Here is a 22,578-nt window from a genome sequence, read left to right on the forward strand (position 1 = left end):
TGCAAAAATCACAGGCAACAAATGTAAAAATATGCAGATGTGAGTAATTCCACTTCAAAAAACAAACCGTTTTTCCTGCGTCTCTATTTGGCCAAATGTAATACAAATGTGTGTGTGTGTGTGTGTGTGTGTGTGTGTGCGCGCGCGCGCGTGTGTGTGTGTGTGTGTTAGAGGTAGAGAGGGAGGGAGAGAGAGGTTTGTTACTGTGGTGCATCCTGTGGCTACTGTTTCCTGCACAGTAAAATAAGACAATAGCAGGAAAGTCCGACAGACTGACAGCAGTGCTGGATGGATGAGTTTAACACACTACACATTGCCTGCTTATTTTCAGATTGCAGAAATACATAAACCAAAATGAAGAATTAAATATTCATGAGTGATTACTGTACAGTATGTGCGAGTGAGAGAAAAAAAATCGAATCTGTGTGTGACAGGGAGACATACAGAGCGAGTGAGAGACTGACAGACAGAGAGGGAGAGAAATAGCGCACAGAGAGAGAAGGCCAACCAGTGCAGCACAAACAACATTGTAAATACCACCAATATTTTTATTTCTCTTCCCCTAGTATTCATACAACAACTATTTGCACATTGCTAAAACACTGTACATTGTTGATAATATTACACTTGAGATGCGTTCTTTGATCAGAGAGAGGATCTAGTGAGAGCCTCTGGCATCTGTGAACACTCAGCCTGTCAGCTGGATTTAGCCACAGGGACTGGCCTCAGAACAGCTATTATCCTCCATCTCCCACCCTCTTGAGTAGAGCTTTTCTGACTCAGTCAGTGGTACAGAGGGAGTGGGAAGTTAAGAAACTGTTAGGATAAAGAGTTTTGTAGTGGGTATTTGGTAACCTGGGTGGAATTGTGTTTGAGCCACTTCTATGGTCTCTCCATGAAACATAACATTAGTGAGTGTAGGGATTTAGATGGGTTAGGATAGGCCTATGTTTCATAACACCTCTTATAGCCTAGTTTATTCATGACATATAAATGGTTTCTCCATCATCTCCTCATTACAGAGGAGAGGAATGATAATGACAGTGTTATCGTTCCATCTGCTGCACTCTGTGAAAAGGCCATTAAACCAGAATATATTTTAGAAACCTACAAAGGTTACACTCTGGTCCTGCATGACTCTAAACAGGATGTAAAAATAGTTTGAGAATGGTGTGTATTGAAATACTGCAAAACCTTGCTTTGATGTCAGCAGGATATCGACTGAGATCTCTCCACTTATGAATTTAAATTGCAGGATAGACCATGTAGTTGGAATGTCTTCATCATCAAAATGTTGGACGTGCTCTACTCTTATAATAAGATACTGATGTGTCATTTGTATAGTCATGTGTGGGCTGTAGCAGGGAGGTAAAGATTCAAGGTCTCGTAGAACTTGTTCAATAGGTGATAGTTCGAGAATCTTCACCTTCTCACCGGCAATTTGGAGAGAACTGAAAGGATAGTTCAGACTCAATGCCATTCTGGATTCTTATCCCAGTTCATATAATTCATTGCCATAGAGGCTGTAAGATCCTACTGTGTGTTCAATGGGGATTGTTAAAGGAGGTGGAGTCTCCCAGACCTCCCAGAAAAGATGGACTGTCAATCCAGAGAAAATATTAATTTGGTTGCTAAACCATAATCACATGCTGTAGGGCTAGAGGAGTGAAGTTATCCTAATTACTGTGTAACTACAGGGTTGTCAAACAACAAAGATGATTGGGTAATCGGTCTACTTTGAAAATAGCATCATAGTGAATGTTGGTTTCATTTCAGACCGATAAACTCTTAATCATGTTTATTCCTATTAGTCTACATAGATTTAAACAAGGTTGTGTACAACCTGTGATTAATCCAGGCTTCAATATATAATTAGACTAGGGAGCCGAATTACCTTGATTAGATTTGAGGATATTAAATATTCAGTCAGACTGCTGCCCTGGTAAACTGTATTCATTATAAGGGATATAATGTCGTTGGTTGTGTCAAAAAATAGTAAGGAAGGGCCAGGGAGAGAAGATTTTACTCTGATCACAGAGACATGGACACAGAGAAACAGTCTGAGACACACACACACACACATGCACAAGCACATACACACTCTTTCTCTGAGGAGTGAAGCGCTCATCGCCGTTTCCTTGGATGTAACTCTTGTATCCCCTCAGAATGCTATGGGATGGCTGATGGCCGCCACCGTTGCCACACCCTCCCTCTAGTTCATTGGCTGCCTTTGACATTATGCGGACATGTTGGCATTAGTTATTGTCGTTTTGGGACTGTGAGAAACAGTTATGAGTGTCTCTCTCTGTTAGCTGCCATTGGTCATTAAAGTTGTCTGTGTGATTTAGCTACCTGCTGCTCGCCAGACGCTGCTGCTGCACCACCCTGGGAGCTAACAGACAAACACAACCTGACATGCATCCCAACACACAGATGCATGCACACATGACTGCACAAGTGAATATAGAAAACACACTCGCATGTGTGTCCATTTTGAATCACCCTTGACACACAGACAGACACTTGTTATGAGTCACCAAATAATCTGCAAACACGCAAATCCCATTGTAGAAAAAAATAAGAAAAACACATTTCTAAGTCAACGTTTCGGTTGACAATATACTTTTTTCAAGTCTACACAATTGTCAGTCAGCAAACAGTTCCTCGAAAGATAATGAATGTTTCTTATAAAAAACCCAGTAACAAAAGCCATAGTTCTGCAGTACATTGTTAGCAGGCAGAGATAGGAAGGCATTCCCGAACCTGAGATCTCTTTGTAGTGGACAGCAGCAGAACAGATGACCACACTGGGCACAGACAAAAAGCACTCAGAGTGAGTGCTTTTTGACATTATCAGTGTGAGGCATGAACCCTATGCCCTCTATAGGTATACTCATGGAGAGAGGTGCCATGCTAGATGCCTGTCTTCTCAATTGGATGTCCTTATAAGGCATGCATAAAATGAGGTTCATGCTGGGGTGTTCCAATAGTGGGGCCATGTTTGGTGAGCCTAAACGCCAACTGAGAGGTAAAGAAAAGAATGAAGGAGAGGGGAGAGGGCTTCATTGTGCACGGCAGAGTGAACTGACAGACACATGCAGTGTGTGGGTGGGTCATTGGGACAGTTGCAGTTTTGAGGACTTTCTAAGCACCATGTCACTATTGGTTTAGGCAGTGTCATCATCACTCACTTAACATGACCTGCTATGTACTTTGTGACACACTTGACACAAAGATTGTGGAAAATACAATCTGACATTGAATGTAGCTGTCAGAGCAGGGGAAACATTATGTCCTACAGTCACTTATTTTTTAAACTAATCAACACTAGAGAGTGCTGTGTCACGACAGTGTAACTACACATCTTAATCGTTATTTTATAGATTCTAGCCATTTTACCCTGGTCAGTTTTATGGACTGACCTTTAGAATGCTTTTGATGGTGAGCAGAGGTACTAAAACCCCTGTGCTGGGGACACTGAGGTGATAGCTGGAGCGTGCTTCTCCACAGCTGGCTGTTAGGTGTTCCTCCATTCTGGCCTTCAGTTACAGAAGGCCAGGATCCACAGGTCCCCATGATGGGATCCCCAGAGCTCAGAGGCAGAATCCTGGGTCTGCAGAGAACAAGTTGGAAAGTGGCTCCTATGCCAAGGATTCCTCTGAAGCACCTGAGGGATGGGAGTGCCTGCTGGAGGCAGATCCCACTAACCCACCACGTCAGGCATAGGAAGCCCCACCCTAACTCACATATACTGTACACACACACACACACACACACACACACACATACACACACACACACACACACACTTCAGGGATCTCCCTTAACAGATGAAACTGACTTGTTGGAAAGGTGGCATCCTATGATGGTGCCACGTTGAAAGTCACTGAGCTCTTCAGTACAGCCATTCTACTGCCAATGTTTGTCTATAGAGATTGCATAGCTGTGTGCTCGGTTTTATACACCTGTCAGCAACCGGTGTGGCTGAAATAGCTTAATCCACAGAAGGGTGTCCACATACTTTTGTATGTACTGTATAGAGTTTTTCTATGCATCGTCAAGACCGGACGACAGACTCGGGTATGATGAAGGGAGGAGGGGTGTCTCTTTGTCAAGAACAGCTGGTGTGCAATCTCTAATGTTAAGGAAGTCTCAGGTTTTTCCTCACCTGAGTTAGAATACCGCATGATACGTCGCAGACTATACTATTTACCAAGAGTGTTTTTTGGAAGTTGTCTATTTACCACCACAAACCGATACTGGCACTAAGACCACACTCAACGACCTGTATAGGGCCATAAGCAAACAAGAAAATGCACAGCCAGAGCCGGCGTTTCTCGTGGCAGTGAATTTAATGCAGGAAAACTAAAATATATCTTACCAAATTTTGACCAGCATGTCACCTGTGCAACTAGAGACGATAAAACTCTAGAGCACTTTTACTCAAACAGGAAGTACCAGTGATGCACTCAATACGGAAGTTGTCCAATGATGCAGATGCTAATATACAGGACTGTTTCGCTAGTACAGACTGGAATATGTTCCGTGATTTATCAAATAACATTGAGTTTACCACATCAGTCACCGGCTTCATTAATAAGTGCATCGACGACATCATCCGCACCGTGACTATACGTACATACCCCAACCAGAAGCCATGGATTACAGGGAACATCCGCACTGAGCTAAAGGCTAGAACTGCTGCTTTCAAGGAGCAGTACACTAATCCGGAAACTTCTAAGAAATCCAGTTACGACCTCCGACGAGCCATCAAACAATCAAAGCATCAACTAAGATTGAATCCTACTACGCCGGCTCTGACGCTCTACCAGACAATATAAATGCCTTCTATGCTCGCTCCAAGGCAAGCTACATTGAACCATGCATGAGAGCACCAGCTGTTCTGGACGACTGTGTAATCTCACTCTCTGTAGCCGATGTGAGTAAGAACTTTAAACAGGTTAACATTCGCAAGGCCGTGGGGCCAAACTTACTTTTATTTTCACCTTTATTTAACCAGGTAGGCCAGTTGAGAAGAAGTTCTCATTTACAACTGTGACCTGGCAAAGATAAAGCAAAGCAGCGCATCATAAACAACACAGAGTTACACATAAACAAACGTACAGTCCCAAAATAAAGAAAAATAGAAAAATCTATGTACAGTGTGTGCAAATGTAGAAGTGTAGGGAGGTATGTAATAAATAGGCCCTAGAGGTGAAGATAATTACAATTTAGCATTAATACTGTAGTGATAGATGTGCAGATAATGTGGGCTTCCCTGTGGCTCAGTTGGTAGAGCATGGTGTTTGCAACGCCAGCATGGTGTTTGCAACGCCAGGGTTGTGGGTTTGATTCCTACGGGGGGCCAGTACAAAAAAAATTAAAAATGCATGAAATGAAATGTATGCAATCACTACTGGATAAGAGCGTCTGCTAAATGACTAAAATGTAAATGCAGATGATGATGTGCAAGTAGAGATACTGGGGTGCAAAAGAGCAAGAGGGTAAGTAATAATATGGGGATGAGGTAGTCGGGTGTGCTATGTACAGATTGGCTGTGTACAGGTGCAGTGATCAGTAAGCTGCTCAGACAGCTGATGCTTAAAGTTAGTGAGGGAGATATAAGACTCCAGCTTTAGAGATTTTTGCAATTTGTTCCAGTCATTGGCAGCAGAGAACTGGAAGGAAAGGCGGCCAAAGTAAGTGTTGGCTTTGGGGATGACCAGTGCAATGTACCTGCTGGAGTGCGCCTCTTCACTAGGCTTTACCTAGTAAAGACTTATAGATGACCTGGAGCCAGTGGGTTTGGCGACGGATATGTAGTGAGGGCCAGCCAACAAGAGCATACAGGTCACAATGGTGGGTAGTATATGGGGCTTTGGTGATAAAACGGATGGCACTGTGATAGACTACATCCAGTTTTCTGAGTAGAGTGTTGGGGGCTATTTTGTAAATGACATCGCCGAAGTCAAGAATCGGTAGGATAGACAGTTTTACAAGGGTATGTTTGGCAGCATGAGTGAAGGAGGCTTTGTTGTGAAATAGGAAGCCGATTCTAGATTTCATTTTGGATTGGAGATGCTTAATGTGATTCTGGAAGGAGAGTTTACAGTCTAACCAGATACCTAGGTATTTGTAGTTGTCCACATATTCTAGGTCAGAACTGTCCAGAGTAGTGATGCTAGTTGGGCGGGCGGGTGCGAGCAGCAATCGGTTGAAGAGCATGCACTTAGTTTTACTAGCATTTAAAAGCAGTTGGAGGCCACGGAAGGAGTGTTGTATGGTGCTGAAGCTCGTTTGGAGGTTTGTTAGCACAGTGTCCAAAGAAGGGCCAGATGTATACAGAATGGTGTCATCTGCGTAGAGGTGGATCAGAGAATCACCCGCAGCTAAAGCGACATCATTGATATATACAGAGAAAATAGTCGGCCCGAGAATTGAACCGTGTGCCACCCCTATAGAGTAGTGCTGCAGGGGGTGCTGAGATGTTGGCCAGGGTCGGGGTAGCCAGGTGGAAAGCATGGCCAGCCGTGGAAAAATGCTTATTGAAATGATTGATTATCATAGATTTATCGGTGGTGACAGTGTTTCCTATCCTCAATGCAGTGGGCAGCTGGAAGGAGGTGCTCTTATTCTCCATGGACTTTACAGTGTCCCAAAACTTTTTGGAATTAGTGCTACAGGAAGCAAATTTCTGTTTGAAAAAGCTAGCCTTAGCTTTCCTAACTGACTGAGTATATTGGTTCCTGACTTCCCTGAAAAGTTGCAAATCGCGGGGGCTATTCGATGCTAATGCAGAACGCCACAGGATGTTTTTGTGCTGGTCAAGGGCAGTCAAGTCTGCGGTGAACCAAGGGCTATATTTGTTCCTGTGTTCTACATTTTTTGAATGTGAGGAAAGCACTTTCGAAGAGCAACCAGGCATCCTCTACTGATGGGATGATGTCAATATCCTTCCAGGATACCCGGGCCAGGTCAATTAGAAAGGCCTGCTCGCTGAAGTGTTTTAGGGAGCGTTAGATAGTGATGGGGGGTGGTCGTTTGACTGTGGACCCAGTACGCACGCAGGCAATGAGGCAGTGATCGCTTAGATCCTGGTTGAAGACAGCAGAGGTGTATGTACATGGAAGGTTGGTCAGGATGATATCTAAGAGGGTGCCCATGGTTACAGATTTTGGGTTGTACCTGGTAGGTTGCTTGATGATTTGTGTGAGATTGAGGGCATTTATCTTAGATTGTAGGATGGCCCGGGGTGTTAAGCATGTCCCAGTTTAGGACACCTAACAGTACGAACTCTGAATATAGATGGGGGGCGATCAATTCACATATGGTGTCCAGGACACAACTGGGAGCCGAGGGGGGTCTATAACAAGCGGCAATGGTCAAAGACTTGTTTCTGGAATGACAAAATTACTATCGCCCCGTAGCACTCACAACTATATCCATGAAATGCTTTGAAAGGTTGGTCATGGCTCACATCAACACTATTATCCCAGACACCCCGGACCCACTCTAATTCACATACTGCTCCAACAGATCCACAGATGACGCAATCTCTATTGCACTCCACACTGCCCTCACTCATCTGGACAAAAATAATACCTATGTAAGAATGCTGTTCATTGACTACAGCTCAGCCTTCATAACCATAGTTCCCTCCAAGCTCATCACCAAGCTCAGGACCCTGGGACTGAACACCTCCCTCTGCAAATGGATCCTGGACTTCCTGACGTGGTGCCCCCAGGCGGTGAGGTTATGCAACAACACATACGCCACGATGATCATCGGGTGTGCGTCGTTCCCTCCTGTACTCCCTGTTGACCCACAACTGCATGGCCACCCACAACTCCAACACCATCACCACGTTTGCTGACGACCCAACAGTGGTAGGAATGATCAATGAAAATGATGAGGCAGCCTATAGGGAGGAGGTCAGAGACCTGGCAGTGTGGTGCCAGGACAACAACCTCTCCCTCAACGTCAGCAAGACAAAAAAGCTGATTGTGGACTACAGGAAACAGAGGGGCGAGCACGTCGCCATCCACAGCGATGATGCTGTAATTGAACAGGTCGAGAGCTTTCTCTGTGTCCACATCACTAAGCAATGAACATGGTCCACACACACCCACACAGTTGTGAAGAGGGAACGACAGCACCTCTTCCCCCTCAGGAAGCTGAAAAGATTTGGCATGGGCCCTCAGATCCTCAAAACGTTCTACAGCTGCACCATTGAGAGCATCTTAATTGGCTGCATCACCGCTTGGTATGGTAACTACAAGACATTCGGAGCTACAGAGGGTGGTGAGTACGGCCCAGTACATCCCTGGGTCCAAGCTCCCTGCCATCCAGGACCTCTATACAAGGCGGTGTCAGAGGAAACAATTGTCAAAGACTCCAGCCACCCAAGCCAAAGACTGTTCTCTCTGCTTCCACACGGCAAGCGGTACCAGTGCACCAATTCTGGAACCAACAGGAACCTGAACAGCTTCTTCCCCTAAGTCATAAGACTGCTAAACAAGCCTGCTAAGTAGCAAATCCAATGGCTACCCGGACAACCTGCATTGACCCTTTTCTGCACTAACTCTCTTGCACTGACATATATGCACACGCACTGGACTCTACCCACACATACTCACACATATACACTTTTTTGCACTCTCTCCTGCACTGACTCTATGAACACACACACACACACACACACACACACACACACACACACACACACACACACACACACACACACACACACACACACACACACACACACACACACACACACACATCTACACCTGTTGTTTACAAAGCAGGTGACACATACAATTTTATTTGATTGATCATAAACATCACAGAGGAGAGAGCTAGCGCTAGCTATAGGTTTTATTAGTGTAAGAGTAGGATTTCTAATAGGATTTGTTTCAACGACTGGGTTTTTTATTGTGTGCAAAGTGATACAGTAAAGTTTTAACAAGGAAAATTGTCTTATAAATGGGTCTGCCTTTGTTCTTTAGTACTATACTTTCAGAGTGATGAAATGACATTAAAGTTTTTGCTGCTAGAAGCGCAGGCTGTTAAAAGATACATTCTACAAAATGGATTTGATTGGCCTTTGTTAGTGCTAACAGAATGGGTGCTGCCCTATTGACTTCAATAGATAGCTCTTCATTCAAAGACCATTGAAGTTAGATTGATGTAATCGGAAATTGAATATCTGAAATGTTTGTAGCCTTCAAATAAAATGGTAATATGTTTTCTATCTACAGTAAGGGAAAAAGTATTTGATCCCCTGCTGATTTTGTGCATTTGCCCACTGACAAAGAAATGATCAGTCTATAATTGTAATGGTAGGTTTATTTGAACAGGGAGAGACAGAATAACAACAAAAAATCCTGAAAAACGCATGACAAAAATGTTATAAATTGATTTGCATTATAATGTGGGAAATAAGTATTTGACCCCCTCTCAATCAGAAAGATTTCTGGCTCCCAGGTGTCTTTTATACAGGTAATGAGCTGAGATTAGGAGCACACTCTTAAAGGGAGTGCTCCTAATCTCACCTTGTTACCTGTATAAGAGACACCTGTCCACAGAAGCAATCAATCAATCAGATTCTAAACTCTCCACCATGGCCAAGACCAGAGAGCTCTCCAAGGATGTCAGGGACAAGATTGTAGACCTACACAAGGCTGGAATGGGCTACAAGACCATCGCCAAGCAGCTTGGTGAGAAGGTGACAACAGTTGGTGCGATTATTCGCAAATGGAAGAAACACAAAAGAACTGTCAATCTCCCTCGGCCTGGGGCTCCATGCAAGATCTCACCTCGTGGAGTTGCAATGATCATGAGAACGGTGAGGAATCAGCCCAGAACTGGAGGATCTTGTCAATGATCTAAAGGCAGCTGGGACCATAGTCACCAAGAAAACAATTGGTAACACACTACGCCATGAAGGACTGAAATCCTGCAGCGCCCGCAAGTTCCCCCTGCTCAAGAAAGCACATGTACATGCCTGTCTGAAGTTTGCCAATGAACATCTGAATGATTCAGAGGACAACTGGGTGAAAGTGTTGTGGTCAGATGAGACCAAAATGGAGCTCTTTGGCATCAACTCAACTCGCCGTATTTGGAGGAGGAGGAATGCTGCCTATGACCCCAAGAACACCATCCCCACCGTCAAACATGGAGGTGGAAACATTATGCTTTGGGGGTGTTTTTCTGCTAAGGGGACAGGACAACTTCACCGCATCAAAGGGACGATGGACGGGGCCATGTACCATCAAATCTTGGGTGAGAACCTCCTTCCCTCAGCCAGGGCATTGAAAATGGGTCGTGGATGGGTATTCCAGCATGACAATGACCCAAAACACATGGCCAAGGCAACAAAGGAGTGGCTCAAGAAGAAGCACATTAAGGACCTGGAGTGGCCTAGCCAGTCTCCAGACCTTAATCCCATAGAAAATCTGTGGAGGGAGCTGAAGGTTCGAGTTGCTAAACGTCAGCCTCAAAACCTTAATGACTTGGAGTGCAAACCTGGTGGCCAACTACAAGAAACGTCTGACCTCTGTGATTGCCAACAAGGGTTTTGCCAGCAAGTACTAAGTCATGTTTTGCAGAGGGGTCAAATATTTATTTCCCTCATTGAAATGCAAATCATTTTATAACATTTTTGACATGCGTTTTTCTGGATTTTTTTGTTGTTATTCTGTATCTCACTGTTCAAATAAACCTACCATTACAATTATAGACTGATCATTTCTTTGTCAGTGGGCAAACGTACAAAATCAGCAGGGGATCAAATACTTTTTTCCCCTAACTGTAGATCAAAATATAGAATGGTGGTTGTTGACGTTCTTTAAGTAGAAGTGTGTACAGCTAGGGAGGTGTACTCAAGGAAACACCTCAATGCACTGTGGGTAATATGACATTGATCGCAGGCTAAGGAGATAATGAAACCAACTTGGCAAAAAGCCACTGTTCTGTTCTCTCTTGTTCTGACTCTTGCCCTTTATCTATCAGCACATTTCTCTTCTCTCTATTTTTACGTGTTCCTCAAGAGTGACTAGAACACTGTAAATATACTGTAAATATCAGATGTGAATGAAAGGTAATGTATTCAGAAACCATAAGCAGCCCAAGTAATACAATACTTATTTACTTATTATTTTTGTATGCATATAATAGGATTGCTGCCAGGCAGACTTGGTTTTTGAATGTAGTGTGCAACTGATTTTTCTTTGTGTCAAGGAGTATGGGAATTGGACTGTGGTTGGCATACCAACATTCTCACCAGAAAACATATGGGAACGTAGGGTTTTATTTATAATTCTACGTGTTCCCGAGGAAGATCAAGCATATGAGAATGATCATGCATGTCAACATTTTCCCTGATTCCAGAGTACTGTTGAGGGAGAGATGATAGATGTTGCATGCACCCACCCACAAGCATGCACAACCACACACACACACACACATAGACAACCTCTCATCCGTCTCTATATTAACACCAAATAATAAACAAGAGTTTCAGTGTGTAAGATCAGAGGGACCACATGAATAAAGATGGGGAACAGAGTTAAGAGCTAGTGTTGAAACCTTTATTAAAAGACATCTGCTTGACTTACTTTTATAGTGTTTTTTTTAATTGCATTCTAGCCGCAAACTGTGGCCGCTGTTAAACACTGGCTGTCGCGGTTTTCACGCACCAGGTCTCATTTTGTTAGGATATGAAACACAGTGGATACAAAGAGTTTGGGCCATGCTGGGAGCACAGTCTATTGACAGTTTGTTTGATGCAGGAATAAAAGCAAATGTGCCGTTGTCATTAGACTTGTCTTCAAAGAGTCCCAGTCCCATTAACCAGAGAGAGAGAAAGTGACAGAGAGTGATGAGTTCTCCAGCTGAGATGATAGGGAAAATAGACACTGTAGTTCCCTGCTGTAGGCCCTGAGATCTCAGACTTCTTTCTCACAAACACACCATGATCCAGTCTCCCGGTGGCATTTCCAGACAGAAAACCCCAGCCCCCCTAATGCATAGCAGTAGAGCTCAGAGAACATGAAGAGAACAACAGTCTCATTGTGTTTACTGGTAGAGTTGTGGTTCCCAGAGCCTCTCATTGATGATAGCAGGGCTTTATCACCACTCCTTAGTTCTCCCTCACTCCCTCCCTCTGTTCCTCCCTCCACCTTCCCAGGGGCCAGGGTTCCCTTCAGTTCCTTCTTGGCCACACAGGAACCCCACTGGGCCTGCTATAATCTGAGCATGCTCAGTGTGGACCTCAGATGACCATAATGATCGAGGAGAGGTGAGGAGGGGGAGCATAGAGAGAGATACTGACAAACTGGAGGGGGTTCCATATCTTTCCCACGCTCAGCTTGAAGTCAATCACACAGTATACAGTGTGCCATACTGTATATACACTACTGTTCAAAAGTTTGGGGTCACTTAGAAATGTGCTTGTTTTTTAAAGAAAAGCACATTTTTGGTCCATTAAAATAACATCACATAGATCAGAAATACAGTGTAGACAGTGTAGACATTGATCCTCAACACTGGAGCTCCACAGGGGTGCGTGCTCAGTCCCGTCCTGTACTCCCTGTTCACCCACAACTGCATGGCCAGGCACGACTCCAACACCATCATTAAGTTTGCAGACGACACAACAGTGGTAGGCCTGATCACAGACAACGACGAGACAGCCTATAGGGAGGAGGTCAGAGACCTGGCCGTGTGGTGCCAGAATAACAACCTATCCCTCAACGTAGCCAAGACTAAGGACATGATTGTGGATTACAGGAAAAGGAGGACCGAGCACGCCCCCATTCTCATCGACGGGGGTGTGGTGGAGCAGGTTGAGAGCCTCAAGTTCCTCAGTGTCCATGTCAACAACAAACTAGAATGGTCCAAACACACCAAGACAGTTGTGAAGAGGGCACGACAAAGCCTATTCCCCTTCAGGAAACTAAAAAGATTTGGCATGGTCCTGAGATCCTCAAAAGATTCTACAGCTGCAACATCGAGAGCATCCTGACTGGTTGCATCACTGCCTGGTACGGCAATTGCTCGGCCTCTGACCGCAAGGCACTACATCACTGGGGCTAAGCTGCCTGCCATCCAGGACCTCTACACCAGGCGATGTCAGAGGAAGGCCCTAAAAATTGTCAAAGACCCCAGCCACCCCAGTCATAGACTGTTCTCTCTACTACCGCAAGACAAGTGGTACCGGAGTGCCAAGTCTAGGACAAAAAGGCTTCTCAACAGTTTTAACCCCCAAGCCATAAGACTCCTGAACAGGTAATCAAATGGCTACCCGGACTATTTGCATTGTGTACTCCCCCAACCCTCTTTTTACGCTGATGCTACTCTCTGTTTATCATATATGCATAGGCACTTTATCTATACATTCATGTACATACTACCACAATTGGGTCGACCAACCAGTGCTCCCGCACATTGGCTAACTGGGCTATCTGCATTGTGTCCCACCACCCGCCAACCCCTCTTTTACACTACTGCTACTCTCTGTTCATCATATATGCATAGTCACTTTAACCATATCTACACGTACATACTACCTCAATTGCCTTGACTAACCGGTGTCTGAATGTAGCCTCGATACGTTTATAGCCTCGCTACTGTATATAGCCTGTCCTTTTAATGTTGTTTTATTTCTTTAGTTACCTATTGTTCACTTAACACCTTTTTTGCATTATTGGTTAGAGCCTGTAAGTAAGCATTTCACTGTAAGGTCTACACCTGTTGTATTCGGCGCACGTGACAAATGAACTTGATTTGATTTGACTATTGTAGCTGGAAACCAGTCAAAAGTTTGGACACACCTACTCATTCAAAGGTTTGTCTTTATTTTTACTATTTTCTACATTGTATAATAATAGTGAATACCTCAAAACTATGAAATAACACATATGGAATCATGTAGTAACAAACAACTCAAAATATATTTTCGATTTTACAGTCATGGCCAAAAGTTTTGAGAATGACACAAATATTTATTTCCACAAAGTTTGCTGCTTCAGTGTCTTTAGATATTTTTGTCAGATGTTACTATGGAATACTGAATTATAATTACAAGCATTTCATAAGTGTCAAAGGCTTCTATTGACAATTACATGAAGTTGATGCAAAGAGTCAATATTTGCAGTGTTGACCCTTCTTTTTCAAGACCTCTGCAATCCGCCCTGGCATGCTGTCAATTAACTTCTGGGCCACATCCTAATTGATGGCAGCCCATTCTTGCATAATCAATGCTTGGAGTTTGTCAGAATTTGTGGGTTTTTGTTTGTCCACCCGCCTCTTGAGGATTGACCACAAGTTCTCAATGGGATTAAGGTCTGGGTAGTTTCCTGGCCATGGACCCAACATATCGATGTTTTGTTCCCCGAGCCACTTAGTTATCACTTTTGCATAACTGGCAAGGTGGCTCCATCATGCTGGAAAAGGCATTGTTCGTCACCAAACTGTTCCTGGATGGTTGGGAGAAGTTGCTCTCGGAGGATGTGTTGGTACCATTCTTTATTCATGGCTGTGTTCTTAGGCAAAATTGTGTGTGAGCCCACTCCCTTGGCTGAGAAGCAACCCCATACATGAATGGTCTCAGGATGCTTTACTGTTGGCATGACACAGGACTGATGGTAGCACTCACCTTGTCTTCTCCGGACAAGTTTTTTTCCGGATGCCCCAAACAATCGGAAAGGGGATTCAGAGAAAATGACTTCTACCCCAGTCCTCAGCAGTCCAATCCCTGTACATTTTGCAGTATATCAGTCTGTCCCTGATATTTTTCCTGGAGAGAAGTGGCTTCTTTGCTGCCCTTCTTGACACCAGGCCATCCTCCAAAAGTCTTCGCCTCACTGTGTGTGCAGATGCACTTACACCTGCCTGCTGCCATTCCTGAGCAAGCTCTGTACTGGTGGTCCCCCGATCCCGCAGATGAATCAACTTTAGGAGACGGTCCTGGTGCTTGCTGGACTTTCCTGGGCATCCTGAAGCCTTCTTCACAACAATTGAACTGCTCTCCCTAAAGTTCTTGATGATCTGATAAATGGTTGATTTAGGTGCAATCTTACTGGCAGCAATATCCTGTCCTGTGAAGCTCTTTTTGGTCAAAGCAATGATGACGGCACATGTTTCCTTGCAGGTAACCATGGTTGACAAAGGAAGAACAATGATTCCAAGCACCACCCTCCTTTTGAAGCTTCCAGTCTGTTATTTGAACTCAATCAGCATGACAGAGGGATCTCCAGCCTTGTCCTCGTCAACACTCACACCTGTGTTAACGAGAGAATCACTGACATGATGTCAGCTGGTCATTTTGTGGCAGGAATGCAGTGGACATGTATTTTGGGGATTCAGTTCATTTGCATGGCAAAGAGGGACTTTGCAATTAATTGCAATTCATCTGATCACTCTTCATAACATTCTGGAGTATATGCAAATTGCCATCATACAAACTGAGGCAGCAGACTTTGTGAAAATTTATATTTGTGTTATTCTCAATACTTTTGGCCATGACTATAGAGTCTTCAAAGTAGCCACCCTTTGCCTTGATGACAGCTTTGCACACTCTTGGCATTCTCTCAACCAGCTTCACCTGGAATGCTTTTCCAACAATCTTGAAGGAGTTCCCACATATGCTGAACACTTGTTGGCTGCTTTTCCTTCACTCTGCGGTCCAACTCATCCCAAACCGTCTCAATTGGGTTGAGGTCGGGTGATTGTGGAGGCCAGGGCATCTGACGCAGCACTCCATCACTCTTCGTCTTGGTCAAATAGCTCTTACACAGCCTGGAGGTGTGTTTTGGGTTATTGTCCTGTTAAAAAACAAATGATGGGATGGTGTATCGCTGCAGAATGCTGTGCTAGCCATGCTGGTTAAGTCTGCCTTGAATTCTAAATAAATCACAGACAGTGTCACTAGCAAAGCACACCCACACCATCACACCTCCTCCTCTATGCTTCACAGTGGGAACCACACATGCAGAGATCATCTGTTCACCTACCCTGCGTCTCACAAAGACAACGCGGTTGGAACCAAAAAATATGAAATTTGGACTCATCAGACGTAAGGACAGATTTCCACCGGTCTTATGTCCATTGCTCGTGTTTCTTGGCCCAAGCAAGTCTCTTCTTGTTATTGGTGTCATTTAGTAGTGGTTTCTTTGCAGCAATTCGACCATGAAGGCCTGATTCACGTAGTCTCTTCTGAACAGTTGATGTTGCGATGTGTCTGTTACTTGAACTCTGAAGCATTTATTAAGGCTGCAATCTGAGGTGCAGTTATTCTAATGAATGTATCCTCTGCAGCAGAGTTAACTCTGGGTTTTCCTTTCCTGTGGCGGTCCTCATGAGAGACAGTTTCATCATAGTGCTAGATGGTTTTTGTGACTGTACTTGAAGAAACAAAGTTCTTAACATTTTCCAGATTGACTTTCCTTCAAGTCTTAAAGTAAAGATGGACGTCGTTTCTCTTTGCTTATTTGAGCTGTTCTTGCCATAACATGGACTTGGTCTTTTACCAAATAGGGCTATCTTCTGTATACCAACCGTCCCTTGTAGAGGTCGACCGATTATGATTTTTCAACGCCACTACCGATTATTGGAGGACCAAAAAAAGCCGATACCGATTAATCGGCCGAATGTATTTATTTATTTGTAATAATGACAATTACAACAATACTGAATGAACACTATTATTTTACCTTCATATAATACATCAATAAAATCAATTTAGCCTCAAATAAATAATGAAACATGTTTAATTTGGTTTAAATAATGCAAAAACAAAGTGTTGGAGAAGAAAGTAAAAGTGCAATATGTGCCATGTAAAAAAGCTAATGTTTAAGTTACTTGCTCAGAACATGAGAACATATGAAAGCTGGTGGTTCCTTTAAACATGAGTCTTCAATATTCCCAGGTAAGAGGTTTTAGGTTGTAGTTACTATAGGAATTATAGGACTATTTCTCTCTATACCATTTGTATTTCATATACCTTTGACTATTGGATGTTCTTATAGGCACTATAGTATTGCCAGTGTAACAGTATAGCTTCTGTCCCTCTCCTCGCCCCTACCTGGCTCGAACCAGGGACACATCGACAACAGCCACCCTCAAAGCATCGTTTCCCATCGCTCCAAAAAAGCTGCGGCAAGGGGAAAAAGCTCTGCAAGGGGAACAACTACTTCAAGGTCTCAGAGCGAGTGCCGTCACCAATTGAAACGCTATTAGCGCGCACCCCGCTTACTGGCTAGCCATTTCACATCGGTTACACCAGCCTAATCTCGGGAGTTAATAGGCTTGAAGTCATAAACAGCTCAATGCTTGAAGCACAGCGAAGAGCTTCTGGCAAATGCACGAAAGTGCTGTTTGAATGAATGCTTACGAGCCTGCTGCTGCTTATCACCGCTTAGTCAGACCGCTCTATCAAATATCAAATCATAGACTTAATTATAACATAATAACACACAGAAATACGAGCCTTATGTCATTAATATGGTCAAATCCGGAAACTATAATTTCGAAAACAAAACATTTATTCTTTCAGTGAAATACGGAACCGTTCCGTATTTTATCTAATGGGTGGCATCCCTAAGTCTAAATATTGCTGTTACATTGCACAACCTTCACTGTTATGTCATAATTATGTACAATTCTGGCAAATTAATTACGGTCTTTGTTAGGAAGAAATGGTCTTCACATAGTTTGCAAAGAGCCAGGCTGTAACGGTCGTCGTACGTAGTGGACCAAGGTGCAGCGGGTTGAGTGCTCACAATGACTTTTATTGAACACAAACGAAACAAAACAAGAAAACGATCGAACGAACAGTATTGCAGGCTAACACACAGCACTGCAACAACAAATTCCCACAAAGGGACAAGTGAAACAGGGCTACCTAAGTATGACTCTCAATCAGCAACAACGATGTACAGCTGTTCCTGATTGAGAGCCATACCAGGCCAACACAAAGAAATACACAACATAGAAAACCATAGAAATACAAAACAGGAATATTACCCAAAAACTCCGGAACAGATACATCAAACACCCCTCTTACATAAATACATATACCATTAAACCCCAAACCACATAAAACAAATACCCGCTGCCACGTCCTGACCAAACTACAATAAACAATAACCCCTTATACTGGTCAGGACATGACACAGGCGGCCCAAACTGCTGCATATACCCTGCTTGCATGGAACACAAGAGAAGTGACACAATTTCCCTTGTTAAAATAAATTAATGTTAGCAGGCAATATTAACTAAATATGCAGGTTTTAAAAAATATATACTTGTGTATTGATTTTAAAGAAAGGCATTGATGTTTATGGTTAGGTACACATTGGTGTAACGACACTGCTTTTTTTCGCGAATGTGCTTGTTAAATCACCCGTTTGGGGAAGTAGGCTATGATTCGATGAGAAATTAACAGGAACCACATTGATTATATGCAACGCAGGACAAGCTAGATAAACTAGTAATATCATCAACCATGTGTAGTTAACTAGTGATTATGTTAAGATTGATTGTTTTTATAAGATAAGTTTAATGCTAGCCAGCAACTTACCTTGGCTTCTTGCTGCACTCGCGTAACAGGTAGTCAGCCTGGCACGCAGCCTTCTCGTGGAGTGCAATGTAATCTGCCACAATCGGTGTCCAAAAATGCCGATTACCGATTGTTATGAAAACTTGAAATCGGCCTTAATTAATCGGCCATTCCGATTAATCGGTCAACCTCTAGTCCCTTGTCACAACACAACTGATTGGCTCAAACGCATTAAGGAAATAAATTCCACAAAGTAACTTTTAACAAGGCACATCTGTTAATTGAAATGCATTCCAGGTGACTACCTCATGAATTGTGCAAAGCTTTCATCAAGGCAAAGGGTGGTTATTTTGAAGAATCTCTCATATAAATGTATTTGATTTGTTTAACAATTTTTGGTTACTACATGATTCCATATGTTATTACATAGTCTTGATGTCTTCACTATTATTCTACAATGTAGAAAATAGTAGAAATAAATAAAAAACTTGAATGAGTAGGTGTGTCAACTTTTGACAAGTACTGTCCATACATACATACATACTGTCTGCTTGTATATAAATACTCAAATGAACAGCTTCTTGTGTGTCTAGCTTGTCTAACTGACTACATATAACCTCTGGTGAATTCACCTTACAAGGAGGGTAAATAAGTTGCTTTTAATGTGAAAATAGATTTACAATAGAACAAATTGGGGGAAGAGAGCTTCATATCGATTGACCGTATAACAGAGAAATTCTGTTCCGGAACTCCAATTTGAGCAGCAGCAGATGAAAAATGAGCTCCTACAAATATTGAAATTTACATGGTTTTTAGAGTGAAGTACATCGGAAAAAAGCAAAAGAAAACTGCAAGACTGAAGAGGAGAAAAAACAAGCAACAAACAAAGAAGATAGGCTTTTGAAAAATAACTATTTTTCATAAAATTGTAGTTATCTTAGCTAGCTGAATTGTTTACCAGTTGCTAAGCAGTTGCTAGGGACTCTTTTGGAAGAAGCTAGCTAGCTAACGAAGAACAACAAAGAATATCTTTTTAACAGAAGAAAAGAAAGAGAAAATCAGGACAGAAGAAAAAGGATATCAAAGTGAAACAGTTCTCTAAAGACACAAGAGACAATAATACAAGAAACAACACTTATGTAGCTTGTCAACTATGTGTCTGTCTATCCCTGTTCTCTCCCCTCTGCACAGGCCATACAAACGCTTCACACCGCGTGGCCGCTGCCACTCTAACCTGGTGGTCCCAGCGCGCACGACCCACGTGGAGTTCCAGGTCTCCGGCAGCCTCTGGAACTGCCGGTCTGCAGCCAACAAGGCTGAGTTCATCTCAGCCTATGCTACCCTCCAGTCCCTAGACTTCCTGGCGCTGACGGAAACATGGATTACCACAGATAACACTGCTACTCCTACTGCTCTCTCTTCGTCTGCCCACGTGTTCTCGCATACCCCTAGAGCATCGAGCCAGCGGGGTGGTGGCACTGGAATCCTCATCTCTCCCAAGTGGACATTCTCTCTTTCTCCCCTGACCCATCTGTCTATCTCCTCATTTGAATTCCATGCTGTCACAGTTACCAGCCCTTTCAAGCTTAACATCCTTATCATTTATCGCCCTCCAGGTTCCCTTGGAGAGTTCATCAATGAGCTTGACGCCTTGATAAGTTCCTTTCCTGAAGATGGCTCACCTCTCACAGTTCTGGGTGACTTTAACCTCCCCACGTCTACCTTTGACTCATTCCTCTCTGCCTCCTTCTTTCCACTCTCTTTTGACCTCACCCTCTCACCTTCCCCCCCTACTCACAAGGCAGGCAATACGCTTGACCTCATCTTTACTAGATGCTGTTCTTCCACTAATCTCCGACCACTACCTTGTATCCTTTTCCCTCTTGCTCTCATCCAACACTTCTCACTCTGCCCCTACTCGGATGGTATTGCGCCGTCCCAACCTTCGCTCTCTCTCTCCCGCTACTCTCTCCTCTTCCATCCTATCATCTCTTCCCTCTGCTCAAACCTTCTCCAACCTATCTCCTGATTCTGCCTCCTCAACCCTCCTCTCCTCCCTTTCTGCATCCTTTGATTTTCTCTGTCCCCTATCCTCCAGGCCGGCTCGGTCCTCCCCTCCTGCTCCGTGGCTCGACGACTCACTACGAGCTCACAGAACAGGGCTCCGGGCAGCCGAGCGGAAATGGAGGAAAACTCGCCTCCCTGCGGACCTGGCATCCTTTCACTCCCTCCTCTCTACATTCTCCTCTTCTGTCTCTGCTGCTAAAGCCACTTTCTACCACTCTAAATTCCAAGCATCTGCCTCTAACCCTAGGAAGCTCTTTGCTACCTTCTCCTCCCTCCTGAATCCTCCTCCCCCTCCCGCCCCTCCTCCCTCTCTGCGGATGACTTCGTCAACCATTTTGAAAAGAAGGTTGACGATATCCGATCCTCGTTTGCTAAGTCAAACGACACCGCTGGTCCTGCTCACACTGCCCTACCCTGTGCTTTGACCTCTTTCTCCCCTCTCTCTCCAGATGAAATCTCGCGTCTTGTGACGGCCGGCCGCCCAACAACCTGCCCACTTGACCCTATCCCCTCCTCTCTTCTCCAGACCATTTCCGGAGACCTTCTCCCCTACCTCACCTCGCTCATCAACTCATCCTTGACCGCTGGCTACGTCCCTTCCGTCTTCAAGAGAGCGAGAGTTGCACCCCTTCTGAAAAAACCTACACTCGATTCCTCCGATGTCAACAACGACAGACCAGTATCCCTTCTTTCTTTTCTCTCCAAAACTCTTGAACGTGCCGTCCTTGGCCAGCTCTCCTGCTATCTCTCTCAGAATGACCTTCTTGATCCTAATCAGTCAGGTTTCAAGACTGGGCATTCAACTGAGACTGCTCTTCTCTGTGTCACGGAGGCTCTCCGCACTGCTAAAGCTAACTCTCTCTCCTCTGCTCTCATCCTTCTAGACCTATCTGCTGCCTTTGATACTGTGAACCATCAGATCCTCCTCTCCACCCTCTCCGAGTTGGGCATCTCCGGCGCGGCCCACGCTTGGATTGCGTCCTACCTGACAGGTCGCTCCTACCAGGTGGCGTGGCGAGAATCTGTCTCCGCACCATGCGCTCTCACCACTGGTGTCCCCCAGGGCTCTGTTCTAGGCCCTCTCCTATTCTCGCTATACACCAAGTCACTTGGCTCTGTCATATCCTCACATGGTCTCTCCTATCATTGCTATGCAGACGACACACAATTAATCTTCTCCTTTCCCCCTTCTGATAACCAGGCGGCGAATCGCATCTCTGCATGTCTGTCAGACATATCAGTGTGGATGACGGATCACCACCTCAAGCTGAACCTCGGCAAGACGGAGCTGCTCTTCCTCCCGGGGAAGGACTGCCCGTTCCATGATCTCGCCATCATGGTTGACAACTCCCTTGTGTCCTCCTCCCAGAGTGCTAAGAACCTTGGCGTGATCCTGGACAACACCCTGTCGTTCTCCACTAACATCAAGGCGGTGACCCGATCCTGTAGGTTCATGCTCTACAACATTCGCAGAGTACGACCCTGCCTCACACAGGAAGCGGCGCAGGTCCTAATCCAGGCACTTGTCATCTCCCGTCTGGATTACTGCAACTCGCTGTTGGCTGGGCTCCCTGCCTGTGCCATTAAACCCCTACAACTCATCCAGAACGCCGCAGCCCGTCTGGTGTTCAACCTTCCCAAGTTCTCTCACGTCACCCCGCTCCTCCGCTCTCTCCACTGGCTTCCAGTTGATGCTCGCATCCGCTACAAGACCATGGTGATTGCCTACGGAGCTGTGAGGGGAACGGCACCTCCGTACCTTCAGGCTCTGATCAGGCCCTACACCCAAACAAGGGCACTGCGTTCATCCACCTCTGGCCTGCTGGCCCCCCTACCTCTGAGGAAGCACAGTTCCCACTCAGCCCAGTCAAAACTGTTCGCTGCTCTGGCACCCCAATGGTGGAACAAGCTCCCTCACGACGCCAGGACAGCGGAGTCAATCACCACCT

General features: G+C 44.5%; 1 protein-coding gene across 2 annotated transcripts in view; it reads left to right on the forward strand.

The window, feature by feature from the left end:
* adam12b (ADAM metallopeptidase domain 12b) overlaps nt 1-22,578 on the forward strand; it is a 169,787-nt gene that overhangs the window by 660 nt on the left and 146,549 nt on the right. The window lies entirely within an intron of this gene.

The sequence above is a fragment of the Salmo salar genome, chromosome 01 (assembly GCF_965601325.2).
Source record: "Salmo salar chromosome 01, fSalSal1, whole genome shotgun sequence".
In the NCBI taxonomy this organism is placed as follows: Eukaryota; Metazoa; Chordata; class Actinopteri; order Salmoniformes; family Salmonidae; genus Salmo; species Salmo salar.